Below are 21,094 nucleotides of genomic sequence, written 5' to 3'. Positions count from 1 at the left end.
TTACATCCACAGAGTTGCATGCGTTCATGAGTACTAAGTGATTTCAGTTGTATCTGATTTTTTGTGACCCTATGAACCATAGTCTGCCAGGCTCCTCTGTCCATAGGATTCTCCAGGCAAGAATATTGGAGTAGGTTGCCAGAACCTCCTCCAGGGGATCTAATCAACCCAGGGATAGACCCATATCTCTTATGTCTCCTGTATTGGCAGGCGGGTTCTTTACCATTACTGCCACCTGGGAAGCCCCCACACAGTGGAGGTATCTACATTTAAATGCCCCCCAAGAGTTCTGGGAGGGATTGGGGACAGGAGGAGAAGGGGACGACAGAGGATGACATGGCTGGATGGCATCACCGACTCGATGCACGTGAGTTTGAGTGAACGTTGGGAGACGGTGATGGACAGGGAGGCCTGGCATGCTGTGATTCATGGGGTCTCAGAGAGTCAGACATGAATGAGCGACTGAACTGAGCTAAACTGAAGCGTTCTAATACTTAGATAGATAAGAGTTGAAAACTACTGAGTTAAAACAAAATTTTAACCTCTGAGACAACCTAGTAATCACCTGAACTATAAGTTAAAAATTATTCTAAAAATATTCCAAAATAATGTAGTTTTAACAAATTAATATATTTTTAGAGCAGTTTTAGGTTCAAAACAAAATTGAATGGAGAGTTACAGAGCTAAAATTGTGTTTTTGAACTATCAAAAGCTCTAGTTTAATTGGCATTCTTTGTCTGAGAGGTAAATAGAAAAGTCTTTAATAATGTTCCATGTTTTCTTAGGAAAAAATTCATAAAATAGTTATTCTTCTTTTAGAGCTACTTGGTATTCATTTAAAATACAAGGTGAACTAGAATAAGGTTTTCTGTCTTTTTAAAAAATCTATTTTGAAACTTACTGATTGATACTTTCCTGGCTTTCTTTTATTGGAGAAATAAAGCACTCAAACAAAATTTTGGTGATAAATAACTGAAAATATCCAATATTAATCTAATTCCTATACATTCTTTTCTACTTTTCTATAAAAGATTAAAAAGTTTAATGTATGTGTGTATATATGTATGTATACAAATGATATTGTCATTTGCTTTGAAAGAAGTATTGATCATCCTCAGCTAAATTTGATTTACAGAAAACATTTGTGAACAGAAAAGTTTTAATATGGACTATTTAATATGAACATAGAGTGTGATCTAAACTGTCATAAAGAAAAGCATAATTACACTAGCAGTTTCTAAACCATATTAAAGCAAATAGAAGTTTGTGTAGCCATTCGGTAAATTTAGACTGTGTGTGTGTGTGTGTGTGTGTGTGTGTGCAAGTGCACTCAGTTGCATCTGCCTCTTTGCAATGGTATAGTCAACTAATTAAATCCAGGCTTCTTACCTCCAAGAGAAAAACATGCCCCAGGTTGCTGCTACTTCTTCAGTTTGGGCCCCAGAAACTCATGGAACAGACTTGAACTTTACTCACAGCCTGAAGCAGAAACTGCCTACTAACAGATAAACCCATAAGTGAGAAGTAAATGTATATTGTATGCCACTGAGAGTTTGTGATTATTTTTTTACACAGAAAAAGCGAAAACAGAAAGATACACTAAGATAGGGAATAACAGCAGGAAAAACACATACTTGGTGGGGTACGGGTGGTGGATAGAGAATGATATGGATGGGAGTGAGCTCAGTTCTGAGCATATTGAATATGAGGTGCCAATGGAATTTCAAATAGTGATGTATGAAGGCTGCGGAAGTCATCTGAACGTGTTTCAGAGTAAAAGCCATGGAAGGGAACAGGATCTTCAGAGGAGACAGAGTACATATGTTCATACTCTCATGACATTACTCTTTTTATCAGGTTATAATTTTCCTCTTGTACCTCTTTGCTCTTGTTTTAACACACACACGCATCTTTCCCAGGTAGTGCTTGTGGTAAAGAACCTGCCTGCCAATGCAAGAGATGTAAGAAATTTGGGTTCAGTTCCTGGATTGGGAAGATCCTCTGGAGGAGGGCAGGCCAACCTATGTTCTTGCCTGGAGAATCCCACGGATAAGAGGAGTTTGGTGGGCTACAATCCATAGGGTTGCTAAGAGTCCAACATGACTGAAGTGACTTAGTATGCACAAATGCATTCCTTTTCTCCCTGAGAATTCTTTCCTGTTAATCACAACGGAGAAGATTCAGGGGCCTTTTTCACCTTTTAAGACAGAACCACAGGCAAGGATCATAGCCCCTGATCATATCAGGGGAGCAGCTGGGACTTTGGTCCTACAGCTCTTCAGCCCCACAGCCTGAGGGCTGGGATTCCTCACCTCGAATACAATCCTCAGCCCTCCTAGGTCCCTAGGGTTGCACTTCCCCAGAGGGTGATAGGGATCAGCTACTGCGTATCCCTTTAGATTCCCCTCAATAAATGCTTTTGCAGGTTAATGTGTGCATGTGGAATTGAATCATTCCACCTTTACTTGCTCAGCACTCACTCTTCTGCTTTTCCTCCTACTTTACTGGCAACACACTTTCAACCTTCTTTGCTTGTTCCTCATTACCTACCTGATTTCTAAATATCACAGCATCCCAGAACGCAACCTTCTTAATCTTCAGACTTCTCTATCAGTGTTCACTCACTTAATGAGCTCCTCCAACCACAGGACTTTCAATACTGTTCGTAATTGGTAACCTCAGTGTAGACCTCCTCAATCCCCAGCCTCATCTGGAAGTTAGAATGTGTAGGGCCTGACATTTCCATTTGGACAACTGATGGCCATCTCAAGGTAACATGTCAAAGACCGACCTCCTGATTGTCTCTGCCTAAACATGCTATACATGTAGTCTTCCCTCTTTTAGGTAATCTTTCCAGTTGTTCAGATTAAAAATCTTGCAATCTTATGTGACTCTCTTTCTTTCACACTTCACACACAATCATCAAACAAATCCTGTTTGCTCTCCTTTCATAATATACCTGGAATACAACCACTGCCATCATCTGTGTCTGAATTAAAGTGATAACCTGTCCCTATTTTTCACCCCTGCCTCATATCATCTATTCTCAACATAGCAGCAGAGTGAGCCTTTTTTGAAACACAAGTCATATCATGCTGCCTCTTTGAGCAAAACCCTCTAAGGGTTTCTTGGTTTTGGTTTTATTTTTCACTCAGAGTAAACCTAAAATTACTAGAAAGGAACCAGGCCCTACGCATTCTAACTTCCAGTTACTGCTCTTATCTAGTCTTGGACCCCTCTCACCCTGCCCAGTAGTGAAGAGCCCTGAGGGTGGGCTTCGTTCTGTGGTCTGCCTTATCAAAATCCCCATAGAGATTTCATACCTTCTTAATATGTCTATAGCATGAAAATGACATCTGGTCTCTTAGAGAATTTATTGACAAGAATTATTAACCACTTATTATTGTGTGTTATTGTGCTGTTATTATAATTATGGAATTATACAAGAATGGGTTCACTGTGGATGGCTGAGAATACAAATGCTTCCAAGATTCCTAATTTACAGTTTGATTCAGAGTCAGAGCCCATGAAAAGATGGACTGCTCAAACTTCTGAACATTAATTTCTCCTAGTTGATAGCATGTAAAGGAGAAGGCAATGGCACCCCACTCCAGTACTCTTGCCTGGAAAATCCCATGGACAGAGGAGCCTGGTAGCCTGCAGTCCATGGGGTCGCTATGGGTCAGCATGACTGAGCAGCTTCACTTTCACTTTTCACTTTCATGCACTGGAGAAGGAAATGGCAACCCACTCCAGTGTTTTTGCCTGGAGAACCCCAGGGATGGGGTGCCTGGTGGGCTGCTGTCTATAGGGTCGCACGGAGTCGGACACAACTGAAGTGACTTAGCAGCAGCAGCAGCAGCAAGGGAGTTAAAGATAGTCAGGAATGGAAAATAAAAACATTTTCAATAATTTCTCTATAAATGTGGACTCTTAACCTTGATTCAACCCTTGCTTACAATCTTAAGTTGAATCTAAAAAAGTATTAACTCTGAAGGGACAGGGTCCGAAACAGTACTTCTTATCATTAGTTTCTACCAATATTAGATTTGGCTAGGAGGGGTAGGGTCAAAATGAAGTGAAGTGGAAGTTGCTCAGTCATGTCCGACTCTTTGTGACCCCATGGACTACAGCCTACCAGGTTCCTCTGTCCATGGAATTCTCCAGGCAAGAACACTGGAGTGAGTTGCCATTCTTTTCTCCAGGAGATCTTCCTGGGGATTGAACCCAGGTCTCTTGCATTGCAGGCAGATTCTTTTCTTCCGTGAGCCACCAGGGAAGAAGTTTCTACCAATGTTAGATATGGGTAGCAGGGGCAGGGTTACTGTGCAACTGATAAGGCTTAAGTGTCAGGGCCCCTCGTGGACATGGGCCCTATGAGCACTTGGAGTTGCTGGGAGTAATGGAGAGTTCCAGATGGAGAAGGAAAGCCAGGTCACAATCAGGAAGCATTTCTCTGTAAATGTTTCTGAAAAATTGCCTAAGGACATCTTAGAAGTCAATAGGCTAAGTCTCCAAGTCTAAGTAATTGATTCTTGTTGTTGTTCAATTGCTTAGTGGTGTCAGACTCTTTGTGACCTCATGAACTGCAGCACACCAGGCTTCCCTGTCTTTCACTATCTCCCAGAGTCTGCTCAAACTTGCATCCATTGAGTGGATGATGTCATCCAACCATCCATCTTCTGTCATCCCCTTCTCCTCCTGTGCTCAATCTTTCCCAGAATCAGGGTCTTTTCCAATGAGTTGGCTCTTCCCATCAGGTGGCTAAAGTATTGGAGCTTCAACTTCAACATCAGTCCTTGCAATACATAGTCAATTTCCTTTAGGATTGACTGGTTTGATTTCCTTGCAGTCCAAGGAATTCAAAAGTCTTCTCCACAGTTTGAAAGTGTCAATTCTTTGGCACTCAGCCTTCTTTATGGTCCAAATTTCACATCCATACACGATTACTGGAAAAACCATAGCTTTGACTATATAGACCTTTGTCAGTAAAGTGATGTGTCTGCTTTTGAATATGCTATCTAGGTTTGTCATAGCTTTTCTCCCATTGAGTAAGCATCTTTTAATTTCGTGGCTGCAGTCACTATCTGCAGTGATTTTGGAGCCCAGGAAAATAAAACCTGTCGCTGTTTCCACTTCCTCTCCCTCTATTTCCCATGAAGTGATGGGCGCCATGATGCCAGATGCCATGACCTTAGTTTTTTGAATGTTGAATTTTAAGCCAGCTTTTTCACTCTCCTCTTTCACTCTCACCAAGTGACCTAATCATTCACTTTTTAAATCTGATTTGGTATTTATGTTTTTAAAGAGGAAACTCCCAACCCTACCAAACTGCAAATTCAGTACTTTATAAAGCCTGCTTCTACCACAGTGAATGGGAAGCCCTAGTAGCTCAGCTGGTAAAGAATCTGCCTGCAATGCAAGAGACCCTAGTTTGATTCCTGGGTCAGAAAGATCCCCTGGAGAAGGGATAGGCTACCCACTCCAGTGTTTTGACCTGGAGAATTCCATGGACAGAGAAGCCTGGCAGGCTGCAGTCCATGGGATCGCAAAGAGTCAGACACTACTGAGCTACTTTCACTTTTCACCCCAGTGAATGGCTATATCTTATGAATGTTGGAGATAGTTCACTCAGTTGCTAAATAATAAAAAATTGCCTGAGATAATCAGATTTCTTGTCTTTTATTTATGAAGTCAAATCAAATGCTAAAATTACCCCATGTATTTAATTGATTATTTATTTTGGCATAATTTGAGGATTTTAACATGTCTTTTAGCACCCTGAATGGGAAAAATATTAATATATTAGCTATAAAAATATTAGCATTTCTACTGCAGTTAGCATAACATTCTACCTCCAAAAGAGAGCAACCCTGTTATTATTATTTGAAAAATGTGGTAGTACATGAGGCAACTGAATGGCTCCAACCTAAACAATAGTATAAAACTATTTTCAAGAAGATTATGTGACTATTCATCATATCCTCAAATCTTTATAGTCAACCCATCATGAGAAAATATTTAGAGCCTAAATAGTTCAATACATGATTTAAATGGTTTGTAATTGCTATTTGGTTAAGTATTTCAGAACAAGATTCTTATTGATTCACCTATTAGTAGTAATATTATACAAAAAGTTTATATCCTTATTGCTTTACATTTTGTCTTCTGAAAAAGCTTCCTAGTAGGTACTGTATGTTCCTTTAAAATTATTGCTGGCTGTAAAAGTGGGCACACACACGCCAGGGTGTGCGTTAGGCAGCTTTTACAATGCTCCCTGGGTGTGCTAGGCCTCTGGGGCATTGAGCCAAAAGTGAAGCTGCCATCATTCAACAGTATAAAATGCACACTGTGGTGTGTCATCGCAATTATTCCTTTTTATGGCTTTGAAAAAAGGCTCCACCTTCCCTTCAGTGATTTTAAACATTAACCTTCCAGTTCTCAGAAGTACTCAAAATGGTTCAACTCCATATTTTCCACAAATAAGATGTGGTTCATTAGCAGCTAATGCTTCCTCACCATGCAAACATTTTCATCCATGACAAATCCCAACTTCAAAATATACAAGGTTTTGTAAGAAAAATTTGTGGAAGAAATTTTCAAGAGTATATATTTTCTGTTAAACTGGCAAAATAAATCTTATAGGAGTATTTCCAAGAGTAAATATTTTCTAAAAACTTAGGCTTTTCTTGGGGTGTTTCCATGTCATACACTAATAGCTTTTATTCATAAAATTTTTTAAGATGAATACATTTTCTAAATTGTTAGAAATGAAATCATTTTAAAAGGAAATCACACCTTCCCACAAACTTAACATCTGACAGTTGAGGGATCAAGACAAATACACAAAAACATTAATGCCAGCCACGCTTTCTAGGACTTTGAAGTTTATACATATTCTTCAAGTTAATACATATTCTCAAATATTTTTCAGTACAAGCTAGAGAGACATGCAACAAATTACATTTTTAAAATTAAATTTTATTAGAGTATAGTTGCTTCACAATGCTCTGTTAGTTTCTGCTTTACAGCAAAGTGAATCAGCTATGCATATATATATAGTCCCTCTTTTTGGATTTCCTTTCCATTGAGGTTACCTGAGTTCCCTGATGCTATACTGTAGGGTCTCATTAGTTATCCATTTTATACCCAGTAGAGTATATATGTCAACCCCAATCTCCCAATTCATCCTGTTCCTCCACTTCCTCCCTTGGTGTCCATATGCTTGTTCTCTACATCCGTGTCTCTATATTTCTGCTTTGCAAACAGGTTAATCTGTAGCATTTTTCTAGATTCTGTATATATGCATTAATATACGCTACTTATTTTTTCTCTTTCTGATTTATTTAACTCTCTAGGTCCATCCACGTCTCTGCAAACGTCATAGTTTTGTCCCTTTCATGGCTGAGTAGTAGTCCACTGCACCTATGCACCACATCTTCTTTGTCCATTCCTCTATTGATGGACATCTCGGTTGCTTCTATGTACTGGCTATCGTAGGAGAAGGCAATGGCAACCCACTCCAGTACTCTTGCCTGGAAAATCCCATGGCTGGAGGAGCCTGGTAGGCTGCAGTCATGGGGTTGCTAAGGGTCGGGCACGACTGAGCGACTTCACTTTCACTTTCACTGGCTATTGTAAACAGTGTTGCAATGACCATTGAGGATACATGTGTCTCTTTGAGTTATGGTTTTCTCAGGGTATGTGCCCAGTAGTGGGGTTGCTGGATCATAAGATAATTGTATTTTTTAGTTCTTTAAGGAATCTCCATACTGCTTTCCACAATGGCTGTATCAATTTACATTCCTAAAAACAGTGTAAGAGGGTTCTCTTTTCTCCACACCCTCTCTAGCATTTATTGTTCAAAGGTTTTTTGATGATGGCCATTCCACCTAGCCTACTTAAGGAGGCTGCTGCTGCTGCTGCTAAGTCGCTTCAGTTGTGTCCGACTCTGTGCAACCCCATAGACAGCAGCCCACCAGGCTCCCCCATCCCTGGGATTCTCCAGGCAAGAACACTGGAGTGGGTTGCCATTGCCGGAGGCAAAAGACCTCTATTCAGAAAACTATAAGACACTGATAAAAGAAATCAAAGATGACAGAAACAGATGGAGAAATACACTGTGTTCTTGGATCAGAAGAATGAACATTGTGAAAATGACTATACTAGCCAAAGCAATCTACAGATTCAATGCAATCCCAATCATATTACCAAGGCAGTTTTCACAGAATTAGAATAAAGGTTTTTATAATTTGTATGGGAACACAAAAGACTCCAAATAGCCGAAGCAATCTTGAGAAAGAAAAATATAACTAGAGGAATCAGAGTCCCTAACTTCAGACTAAGCAACAAAGCTACCATAATCAAGACAGTATGGTACTGGCACAAAAACAGAAATATAGATCAAATGGAACAAGATTGAAAGCCCAGAGATAAACCCATGCACCTACAGTCACCTAAAGTATGACAAAGGAGGTAAGAATATACAATGGAGAAAAGACAGTCTCTTCAATAAGTGGTGTTGGGAAAACTGGACAGCTACGTGTAAAAGAATGAAATTAGAACACTCACCAATGCTACACACAAAAATAAGTTACATTTTGAATGAGGTAAATCCCAGGGTTGAAATTATTAAAGAAGGACTTGATGATATTGATAAGAATGGAGGAGTGATTTTTGTGGATAAATCAAGGTGTAGAGAGCTTAGAAAATTTTATAGAAATACTACTGCTACATAGAACTTAAAAGAATGTCATATCAGGTAAGAAACGATTATAGCATTCTTAATAGAATTTATCAGGAAAAATTATAATTGGGTGAGAGAGAAAAAATTTATACTGTGTTAAAATTTGGAAGGCTACTAAAAATCATCTGTTAAATTTTCTTATACAAGACAATCAGCTGAGTAGTTTTCAACAATTTTTTTTTTTTGGATAGACTCTTTTAAAACAGCCATCTGACTATTGAACATCTATTGTAGAAAAAAAATAAACAAACCTAATTATTTTGTGTAACATCCCCTTCCTCTGTCGAGCAACTAACTAGGTTGGTATTCACAATGGGCTTAAATTTACTCTGCTAGAATTTGGACCTACCAGATTTTTTTTTTCCCTCTTCTAGAAAATAATACAAAGTCTGCCCTTTCAAGGGATTTACACCTTTCAAACAGCTCTGCATAATTTCTCCCTCACTCATTTTGCCCCCCAGATCAACAAGTCCATCTGCTGAATAATTTCTCATTTGATATTGTTGTGTGACCTCTACTGTACTCTTTGTACACATCTTAAGTTTATAGTGTCTCTAAGGTGGACACCCAGAATTAGCCATAATTCTGCTTGGCACAATGGACTTTTACTTCCGTTGACATTATCAACCTCTGTAATAGGCTTTTAAAGTAGCCAGCATCTACATTGGCTTTCTAAGATCTTATATATGTTGTTGGATTAAATTGAGTTTTCAGTCAGATAAAATGATCAGGGCCTTTTTTAAAGTTTATTTTTAATTGGAGGATAATTGCTTTACAATAGTGTGTTGGCTTCTGCCATGCAACAATGTGAATCAGCATAAGTATAAATGTCCCCTCCCTCTTGAACATCACGCCCTCCCCCCACCCCCCGCTCACTCCCTACCTTATCCCACACTTCTAGGTTACCACGGAGTACCCCATTGAGCTCCCTGTGTTATACAGCAACTTCCATCAGGGCATTTTTAAAGAAACCTTTTGTGTGGTAACATTAGGTCATCTATACCTTATTCATGTGCAACTGATTTCTTTAACTTTGGTATAGGATTTTATATTTAGGCTTGTATTCAGTTTTTTTCATTCCTCCATCCCAGCCAATAAATTTTTATTTAATCATTGATAAATTAGCCAGACCACCTAGATTTATTCACTTGCAAACATAATAGGACTGTTTCTTATGTAATCAGATATATACATACATGGAGTATGAATGTTAGAAACAATTTGTCTGAGACTCCATAAAATAGGAAAAACTGATGTTTACTGTATGGAATCACAGTGAAATTTAGATGAGATATTGTATGTAAAGTACTTAGGACAGTTTGTGGAACCTAATTTATCTATTTTAAATATCATTATATCCTGTAGGAGTGGAATGTATGTTGAAGCAAGAATATAATAGTAATAGTAGAAGAAGCAAATGTGTTTATTTCAAAAAAATAGGAGAATTCAGAAACACTTGAAAATGAAGGCAAAAGTTATGACTAGTATTGATTAAACATTGATACATATTAAAATTCATGGACATCCATTTTATTTCTACAAAATGAGTCATTAAAACTAACTACTGGATTTTGAGTTTAATAACAGAATGAAAACCATATTTGAAGTTGATTACTGGTAGTGTATATGTAACTTAGGACTTCCTAGGTGGTGCTAGTGGTAAAGAACCCACCTGTCAAGGCAGGAGACCTAAGAGATGTGGGTTTGTGGGAATATCCTCTGGAGGAGGGCACAGCAACCCATTCCAATATTCTTGCCTGGAGAATCCCCATGGACAGAGGAGCCTGGAGTGCTACAGTCCATAGGGTCTCAGAGAGTTGGACATGACTGAAACAGCTTAGTGTGCATACACATATATAATTTATCGAGACGAAATGAGGTTGGAGTTCATACAGGCTGGTAGCCACATTGAGCACACCTCAATGTGTGTGTAGCCAGGCAGGGAAGCAGAAAGAATGGAAAAGTTATTTTTTTCAGAAATTAAAAAATGGCCAAAGATGAATATGCATATAACTAATCCATACACAAATATCAATCCATATATGAACACAAATCAATCCATATATACACAGCAAAATCTTCATTTGATATCAGAGAGGCTAAGGTCGGAATTGATTCTCTTCTGTCTCCTCTAATGTTGATAAACTTTAACTACTTCCCAATATTGAGTATGGAGTGGAGATCTGAGCACACAGTCTGATTTTCCTTGTTTGTATTTGCGTCATCTCAGAATGGCCTTGGGCCTTAGATAGTATGACCCAGAGAGCCTGGCATGGCCAAGAAGACAAAACATTCATCAATGCCTAGTTCTGCTTCAGTGGAGAATTTGGACTTTAATTCTTTCACTCTATTCTACTATCATAGTCACCAGAGTGAAATGATAAGTAAGCAGAAGAGATTAAAAAGAGGTGGAAGGAATACACAAAAGAACTATACAAAAAAGGTCTTAATGACCCAGATAACTAAAATGGTGTGGTCACTCACCTAGAGCTGAACATCCTGGAGTGTGAAGTCAAGTGGGCCTTAGGAAGTGTTAGTATGAATAAAGCTAGCAGAGGTGACTATTCCAGCTGAGTTGGTTCAAATCCTGAAAGATGATGCTATTAAAGTGCTGCATTTAATATGTCAGCAAATTGGAAAACTCAGCAGTGATCACAGGACTAGAAAAGGTCAGTTTTCATTCCAATCCCAAAAAAAGAACAATATGAAACAATGATCAAACTACATAAATGAGCTCATTTCACATGAGATTATGCACATGTGAACAAGGTAATGCTCAGAATCCTTCAAAGTAGGCATCAGCGGTACATGAACCAAGAACTTCCAGATAGATGTACAAGTTAGATTTTTTAAAAAGGGCAGAGGAACCAGAGATCAAATTGCTAACATTCATTGGATCATGAAAAAAGCAAGGGAATTCCAGTGAAAACATCTACTGCTTCATTGACTACACTAAAGCCTCTGACTGTGTGGATCACAACTGGAAATTTTTTAAAGAGATGGGAATACCAGACCACCAAACCTGTCTCCTGAGAAACCTGTATGCAGGTCAAGAAGCAACAGTTAGAACTGGACATGAAACAACAGACTGGTTCCAAACAGGAAAAGAAGTAGGTCAAGGCTGTATATTGTCACTCTGCTTATTTAACTTTTGTGCAGAGTACATCATGCAAAATGCAGGGCTGAATGACTCACAAGCTGGAATCAAGATTGCCGGGAGAAAGATCAAGGGCCTCAAATATGCAGATAATACCACTCTAATGGCAGAAAGTTGAGAGGAACTAAAGAGCCGCTTGATGAGGATGAAAGAGGAGAGTGAAAAAGGTGCCTCAAAACTCAGCATTCAAAAAACTAAGATCAAGGCATCCAGTACCACCACTTCATGGCAAATAGATGGGGAAAAAGTGGAAGCAGTGACTGATTTTATTTTCTTGGGCTCCAGAATCACTATGGACAGTGACTGCACCCATGAATTTAAAAGACGCTTGCTCCTTGGAAGGAAAACTATGACAAACCTAGAGAGCATATTAAAAAGCAAAGACATCACTTTGCCAACAAAGCTGAAATCCTGATGCTGAGAAAGAGTGAAGGCAAAAGGAGAAAGCAAAAGGAGAAGGAAGCAGCAGAGGAGGAGATGGTTAGATAGCATCAAGGACTCAAGGGACATGAATTTGGGTAAACTCTGGGATATGGTGGGACAGAGAGAGAAAAAAGCAGTTATTATGATATTCAGATCCTCAGTTCTACATGTTCTTGACCTTTACACAATTTGCCTAGGTAAACCAATAAATTTACTTTCTGCTTAAACAGTTTGAGTTAAATTTCTGTCTCTTAAACAATCAAATGAGTCTTACTACACATATCACTTGCTAAAATAGCATTATTCTCAGGCTTATCTAGGGTCGTATCCTTGGGCTAAGTAGAAAGTAGCAGTAGAAAGCTGCCTACTTGAATAACAGTGTCTTGACCCCTTTTCAAATTCATTTTTATTGAGTTGCACTCCAGTGGTAAGTCCTTAGATTTAATCAAGTGTTTAAAGCAACTTACAAATAAATCATTTACGACACTGATGTTGTTGAGGATATTGTGTATCCCTAGTCGTCCCCATACAAAGCCCTATGTGAGGATTTTTTTCTGAAATGTATACTAGTGCTTTGCTTCTCTTAAAGGAACTGCTATGCTTTCATCTTATGAAAAAGAGGGCCATGAATTAAAAGAGATCATATCAACCAAAATGGGATGAAGTAGGTTATTTTAGGAAACTTTTGTAATATAGTGAAAGAACATTGATTTGAAGTTGGAGACAGAGACCTGGGTTTGAGTCCCTAAATTCATGTTCCACATTTACCAGCTGAATGGTCTCTAGCAGATTATTTAGTCTCTCTGGACAGAAGTTTTCTGTAAAATAAGCCTCTTAATACTAGCCTTAACTAGGTTGTAAGATTATTGTAAAAATTAGATGGAGTTATGTGGTTAAAAGTACTTTGTAAACTGTAAAGCACTACATAGACTTTAGTTATATTGTCTCACAATCAAACTGGAATTTTCTCTTACACACAAGATGATTTCTTTAAGGAAGAAATCCTTTTATTTTTCACCAGACATTTATACTGCTTAAAAATACCACAATCCTACCCATCTTTAAAGAGCTTAAATTACATCCTTATCAGAACCATGAGTTGTAGTTCCATTTTATACTGGCTGCAAAGAGAAGATTATGGAGCGGAAAAGGCAAGCAAGTCGTCAAAGGCTGAAAAAGGACAAGACATTATGCAAATGAAAATCTGGAATGCTAGGCTGCCCGGTCTTTACTGGAAGGCAAAACTACAGCTTTGACTTGACAATTCACTGTCTTTTTTCCTACTGTTTTTCAATATCTCTGCCCTGAGCCTACCCTAAAATGTAAGGGCTGAAATTTTAAAAGGAAGCTTCCTCTGTTGTTTGGTAAAGATCAATATTGAGAGTGAGGGATAGTAATTGGCAACAGCATCATTGATTTAGACCCCGAGCCACACTCATTGTGTATGCATCTATTGCTGATCCGTGGGAGAGAGGGGCACAGAATTCACTTTCTTCGTCTTTAACTGAGTGTTGCTCAGTTTTTCTGCCAGCGTTGTTAGAACATTGCTAAAAGGCACAAAAGCTCACGGAGGTGTCAAACAGCAGGGATGAGAGGCTGAGCTCTCCCTCATCCGTGAAGGAGTCAATTAAAGAACAAAGACAACTCTTGAGTTTTAAGATCACCAATCCAAGTTGTTCCAGAATTCTCGTGTGTATTTCCAATTCAGTCTCCTTATATTTCTTCTTTATTCCTAAAAACTGTATTTATGTGGTGCTTCTTGTGCTTTTAAGAGCGCAGTTATAGAAGCAATTAGTTTTTTCCTTATATTTTCTTCCCCTGTGTGATTCCGTTTAGTCCTATCCCCAGAGGAACTATTCTGAGATTAAACAACAACCAGTATCAGGAAAACTTAAGGGTAGCCCTCCAGGGCTTCACCATCATTTCAATCTCCTAGACATGAGACGTTCTAATCTTTATCTTTCTTCCTGCTAATGATTTCTTATGTGCTCAGGCACCATGCAGCTGAGGAGGAAGGGACAGTAGGAACAAAGCAAACCCCCGGTCAAGAGCTCTTTCATTGTTGGCTAGATTAGGAATGACTTCAACTTCTTATGTAAAGTGCACACTGTAAACTAAGCTTTATTTCTACAATTTAGATAAGATTATTTCAAATAGACGTCAGTTTCAGTATTGGATTTTCTTTCTTTCTTGGCATTCTTTTCAGCCAATGACCTGTGTGACTGGCATTTGACATATATTTACCATATCTGAATTGTCTCTTGTGGGTTTATGCCAGGAGCAAAACATTATTTGTGTTTATATCAACAGGTGAAATTTAAAGGTGTGTCTGTTGACTCTTTTGAATATCAACAAAGTGCAGCAATATTCTTTGGGTTAGTTAATAAAATCCCTACTGAACACATGTGATGTGTACAAAGTATCTTTAAAGACATACATATGTGTTCATTTCATTTCTACTTTGCTCAAACTTATATGTCAATTTTAAACAATATACTGGACTATCATTTGGTGTCAATATACTGACTTAATGTTTAAGTTGCACAAAGATAAATTCTATTTCATTTTAAAGGAAATCTCAAAAATATATTTTTATGTAGACCAAGATTACTTTATATACTATTCATCTCATCACATATATTATCCATCATATATTTTATACCTGAAGTAGAAAGTATGCATGCCATTCAAATACATATTTATAAAAATTAAACTAAAAGAAAATTTTTAAAGCAAAAAATTTTAATTTTCAAGGTTTTGCTTGAGATCTCAGCCAGTCAGTGAAGACCCAAATTATTACCTATTAATAACAAAAATATTATCTATTAGTAGAACTAAATGTCAATTATAGATTTAAGGACTGAAGCATTTTGGTCACTTCTAGATTCAATTACAAAGACAAAAATGAACCAGAATGCAATAAATGTAAAATAATACTCAAAAGATTAAAGGTGGAAGCTACTAATATTCCCAGGCAGAAGATCTGATTTTAAAAATATATATAAAATGTAAAGTGAAACATAAATGAAAATGTTTAAATGTCTTAAAGAACTTATTACTTAGTGTTTGAAATTATTTGCTGCCTTAGTTGCTTATGATTTTACTGAAATTATATCATGTGTATGTGAATCTGAAATAGTATACTTGGAAATGCATATAACTTTTTTATCTACTACAGTCATGTTTGAAAGCTACAAAAGTGTCATCAGAAAATTGGAGTCTTATGAAAAGATCTTTCCAAAATTATCTATTTTTAGACGTTAAAAATCAGATAGCCTGGTCACATTACCAGAAGCATCAAGAGATGAAAATTAAATGGGTTTGGGAAATAATTAAAGAATAAATTAACTTAAGAATCTTTCTACCTATATTCTAGATCCCATCTCATTTTTTCAGAGATCCTGATCCATCAGTTATCATCTCCTTCCACAACTTTCATATCTAAATAACTGAACAAATAGATAGAAGGCAGCATTGCACATTCTTATTCTTTTCTATGTACTGTCCTGGTTTCCCCTCATAATGGAAGTCCTGTGATCATGGTGTCTCCCCTGCCTGGTAGGTATTCTCACATCTAAGTCTTAATAATCTATAGCCTTTAACTTTCATCCACTTGTACTTCACTTCTCAACCCAGTGCTACCTGACTTCATACCATCACTGTGGTGAAAGTTCACTGTAATGCCAAGGTAACCCTCCAAAGCAACAAAGTTAGTGAATGCTGTTCATCCTTAAATTTCTTGACCTCCAGACAGCTATTGAAACTCTATCTAGGTTTTCATGTCACTGACACTCACTCCATTATTTTATTCATCTGCAGAGGACTTTTCATTCCTTGTCAATTTTCTCTTCTTACACAATCTATTCTCCTTGGGCAATTTCATTTATATCGGCAATTTTATTTATTATGCATATGCTGTTGACTCCCACTTTTGTAATTCCACCCTCATCTTACTTAGGATGATGTAACCTTATCGAGCTGAACTCGCCCAAATTTATTATTTGTCCTCAGCTCCCTTCAAAGCCCTTTTAACTTCAATCCTTAATCTCGGTCAACAGTTCTCATCTTTGCAATGTTCTAAGCCAGAAAATTGTGGGTGACCCTTGACTCTTTTCTCGCTCTCAAATTATTATTTATTAGATCACTAAAATCTTACTAAATATCACAAATGTAGTCTTGACTTTGTGTAGGCCCATACCACAGAATATACCATTATTGTTTATTGTAAAGAAAATTGCCACAGCCACTGAACTGATCAGTTTTCTTCATTTCCTCCTATTCCTATCTATCTCCACATTAATGACACTGTTATTTTTCTAGAAAAAAACAAAAGATGAGCACACCACAGTTCCAGGCTCCCTTGCTACCAAACCTGTTTATACCACTTTGGCATTCTTTTGCCTGCAGAGGGGATAGGCAGTATTTCTGTTTATCACATAAATGCTTTACAATTCATCAGAAATTTGCCTACTCTTCCAGCCTCATTTTCCATCTCTCTGTATTTTCATCCTATTATTTTACCTTTCTAAAATATTCTTTGTTCTCTAAACCACCATTGGCAGCTCTAGATTTATACTGTCCTTAAGCTTGCAATCTCAGAGTGAAGAAATCCTCCTTTCATATTTTCTCAGTCAGGTCTTGGATAAGTTCTGAGTGGCTCTTTGGGTCACTTGACTGATGAAGCATTCCCTGTGCCCCAGGGAATTCAGAGTTCTGATGAGTCAGGTTGGCTTGCGTGTCCACCTTTGTGGGGAGAGGTCTGCTCCACCTAAATGTCATGTACCCTCATTATGAGAAGCCCTGTTTCCAGATCATGGGAAGAAAGTGACTACAAAGGAACTGCTATAAAACAAAAGGAAGAGGCTGGGGAGGCCACATTATGTACTTTTTGGAAGCATGGGATGACCTCTTAGCCAGGCACCTCCATTTCCCTCTTCAACTCAAGTAAACAGGCATTCAGCCAGGTATAGGAAGTGAACTCCAGCGTTAATCATTCTCTTCTTGAAAATCAGCATTTCCAGCTGAGGCAGATTGTGGTGAAGGGGACTATATTGCATAATTCTGCCTTTATGTTTCGTTTCTGTCTAATTGTTCCACATTTCCCTGAAAATGGAGCAAGCTCCTGAGTCAGGTAGGAATTCAGTCACAGTTATCTCTGGTCTTCCCTTTTGCTTTCCCTACCCTTTCCCAACTTTCTACCCTCCTCCTTACTATCACCTCCTTATTCTAATTCCCTAAACAAACAAGTTGGCAAAGAGTTCAATCAAGTGGTATTTAGATTCAGATTCAACAAATGTTATTGAGGACCTACATGCAGAGTCTCAGAAATAGGAATTGTGTATTACTATTGTTGTCCAGGTGATGTACCAGCTTATCAGAGGCCTAGGGGGAAGAAAAGAGAGAGAGAGAGAGTTCTGAGATATACTTTGGCAGCTCTGAGGTGACAAAATAGATGTTCATGATATTCAGATAAATAAAATAAATTTGTATTTGGGTTTGTTTAAAATCGGTTTTCCTGTGAACAGCACACAACTCACGTGACTTGTTCCTATTTCCCTCGCATTTGTCTTTCTGTTTCACTCCTTTTTTCTTCTTCTTCTTCTTTCCCCCTTTTTCTGTTTCACAGGAAAGCAAAAAATACATAGTCTACCCTTGATTTTATTGTAACTGTTACATCCTCCTTTCCAACTCATTTTAAAACAGATTGAGTCCTCCTCCATTGTATATAAAGTCCTCTATTTTTTCAATATTTTTGCAGGATGGCTTATCTGGGATAAAACTCAGCATCAGAGACATCTGTGACAGTGCACCTTTCTCTACTGGGGGAAGCTTGTTTTCTCATCTTTCTTGAGAAACAGGACAAGAGGTGTTTATCCTTCTCCAGATTCCCTATTGTCATCATAGCGGCATTATCGTATCATCCTCATAAAAAGGTACATAGGGGTTAAAACTGCAGGCTTTAGAGCCAGTCTGCATGAGTTGCAATCCTAACTCTGGCAGGTAACAGCTGTCTAATTTCAAGCAAGCAATAATCAAAATTTATACATCTATGTTAATGACTCATCTAAACACCCGGACTAGACCTGGATCTCTGCGATTTCAATGACCTTTATTTCTATTTATTCCCAGTGCTTACCCTGAATCTTGTCAGCTCTCATCTTCCTCAAAAATTTGAAATTTCAAATACCCAACTTTTTACTTCTTTATACTCACTACCTGCTCTCATACAATGAAAGACCTTTACAATGAAAGTTCTTTGTTCTTACTACTTCTTGTAGTCTTTCAGTCTCTTTCTAGCCTCTTATCCATCCCTGCATGGTTGGAAACTTCTGTTTGATGGTGGAAAAAACTGATCCACTACCAAAAGTGATGTCTGGGGAATTTTTAAGAAGTGTGTCAACCAGAATGTTAATCCTATTTTATTTTCATGTATCTATTTTGACCCCAAACTTGTACTTAATATAAACTTAATATTAAGTGTGTGTGTGTGTGTGTGTGTGTGTGTGTGTTAGTCACTAGTCATGTCTGACTCTTTGTGACCCCAAGCACTGTAGCCTGTCAGGCTCCTTTTTCTGTCCATGGAAATCTCCAAGGAAGAATACTGGAGTGGTTTGCCATTTCCTCTTCCAGGGAATCTTTCCAACCCAGAGATTGAACCCAGGTCTTCTGCATTGTGGGCAGATTCTTTACTGTCTCAGTTCAGTTCAGTTCAGTTCAGTCACTCAGTCATGTCCAATTCTTTGTGACTCCATGGACTGCAGCACGCCAGGCCTCCCTGTCTATCAGCAACGGCCGGAGTTTACTCAAACTATGTCCATTGAGTTGGTCAACCATCTCAGACTCTGTTCCCTTCTCATCCTGCCTTCAATATTTCCCAGCATCAGGGTTTTTTCAAATGAGTTAGTTCTTTGCATCAAGTGGCCAAAATATTGGAGCTTCAGCTTCAACATCAGTCCTTCCAATGAATATTCAGGACTGATCTCCTTTAGGATGGACTGGTTTGATCTCCTCGCAGTCCAAGGGACTCACAAGAGTCTTCTTCAACACCACAGTTCAAAAGCATAAATTCTTCTGCACTCAGCTTTCTTTATAGTCCAACTCTCACATCCATACATGACTACTGGAAAAACCATAGCTTTGACTAGACAGACTTTTGTTGGCAAAGTAATGTCTCTTCTTTTTAATATACTGTCTAGGTTGGTCATAACTTTTCTTCCAAGGAGAAAGCGTCTTTTAATTTCATGGCTGCAGTCACCATCTGCAGTGATTTTGGAGCCCAAGAAAATAGTCAGCCACTGTTTTCACTGTTTCCCCATCTATTTCCCATGAAGCAATGGGACCAGATGCCATGATCTTCGTTTTCTGAATGTTGAGCTTTAAGCCAACTTTTTCACTCTCCTCTTTCACTTTCATCAGGAGGCTCTTTAGTTCTTCTTCACTTTCTGCCATAAGGGTGATGTCATCTGCATATCTGAGGTGATTGAAATTTCTCCTGGCAATCTTGATTCTAGCTTGTGCTTCATTCAGCCCAGCATTTCTCATGATGTACTCTGCGTATAAGTTAAATAAGCAGGGTGACAATATACAGGCTTCACATACTCCTTTTCCTATTTGGAACCAGTCTGTTGTTCCATGTCCAGTTCTAACTGTTGCTTCCTGACCTGCATACAGATTTCTCAAGAGGCAGGTCAGGTGGTCTGGTATTCCCATCTCTTTCAGAATTTTCCAGAGTTTGTTGTGGTCCACACAATCAAAGGCTTTGGCACAGTCAATAAAGCAGAAGTAGATGTTTTTCTGGAACTTTCTTGCTTTTTTTGATGATCCAATTTGATCTCTGTTGGCAATTTGATCTCTGGTTCCTCTGCCTTTTCTAAAACCAGCTTGAACATCTGGAAGTTCATGGTTCATGTACTGTTGAAGCCTGGCTTGGAGAATTTTGAGCATTACTTTACCAGTGTGTGAGATGAGTGCAATTGTGTGGTAGTTTGAGCATTCTTTGGCATTGCCTTTCTTTGGGGTTGGAATGAAAACTGAACTTTTCCAGTTCTGTTGTGTGTACTTAATATAAATAGAAACGATATAATCAAGGCAGTTAAAAGAGTTAGAAATGACATTTCTAGTGGAAAGGCAGTAAATCTATGAAAGGAAGTTCTATAGCTCACCAATTAATTATTTATTCAATATAGAAATAATAAAGCTCCTAGGACCATGTTAGTAAAAGATTAGGTAGTAAGGAAATAAAGACTTGGAAAATTTAAAAAAAACTATGTGTCATTCATAATTGTCACAGGTTATACTTAAAAGTCAGTGAATTATTAATTGGCATCATTAAGTTAATTACGCCAGCATTTGACAGCAGAATGTGAGATGGATTGTTTTTGGAAAAACAGAAATTTAATAACCTTTTGTGACTCATCCATTGCATTTGAACTCAATAGTCTTTCAAAGACATTATACCAAAGTACTATTTCAAGTGATCTTTAAAAAACTAGACACGTAGTTTAAAATAAAAAGAAAAGGTGTGACTATTTTAGTTAACAGTGAAAACCTTCAATAAGAAGCTTTTCTTCAAGTTCATATTTTCATTAGGATACAAATGATGATCTCTGACATGAATAGATGGGGCAGAGAGAATTGTTAGGGCAGTGAAAATTCTTCGGATGATACTATAATGATGGGTATAAGTCACTCTAAGTCCAAGCCCACAGAATGGACAATACCAAGACTGACCAATGGTCTTTGGGTGATGATGCTGTGAAAATATATGT

Source organism: Capra hircus, chromosome 6 (genome assembly GCF_001704415.2).
Source record: "Capra hircus breed San Clemente chromosome 6, ASM170441v1, whole genome shotgun sequence".
NCBI classification, from domain to species: Eukaryota; Metazoa; Chordata; class Mammalia; order Artiodactyla; family Bovidae; genus Capra; species Capra hircus.
Note: the sequence above shows the minus strand (reverse complement) of the source record.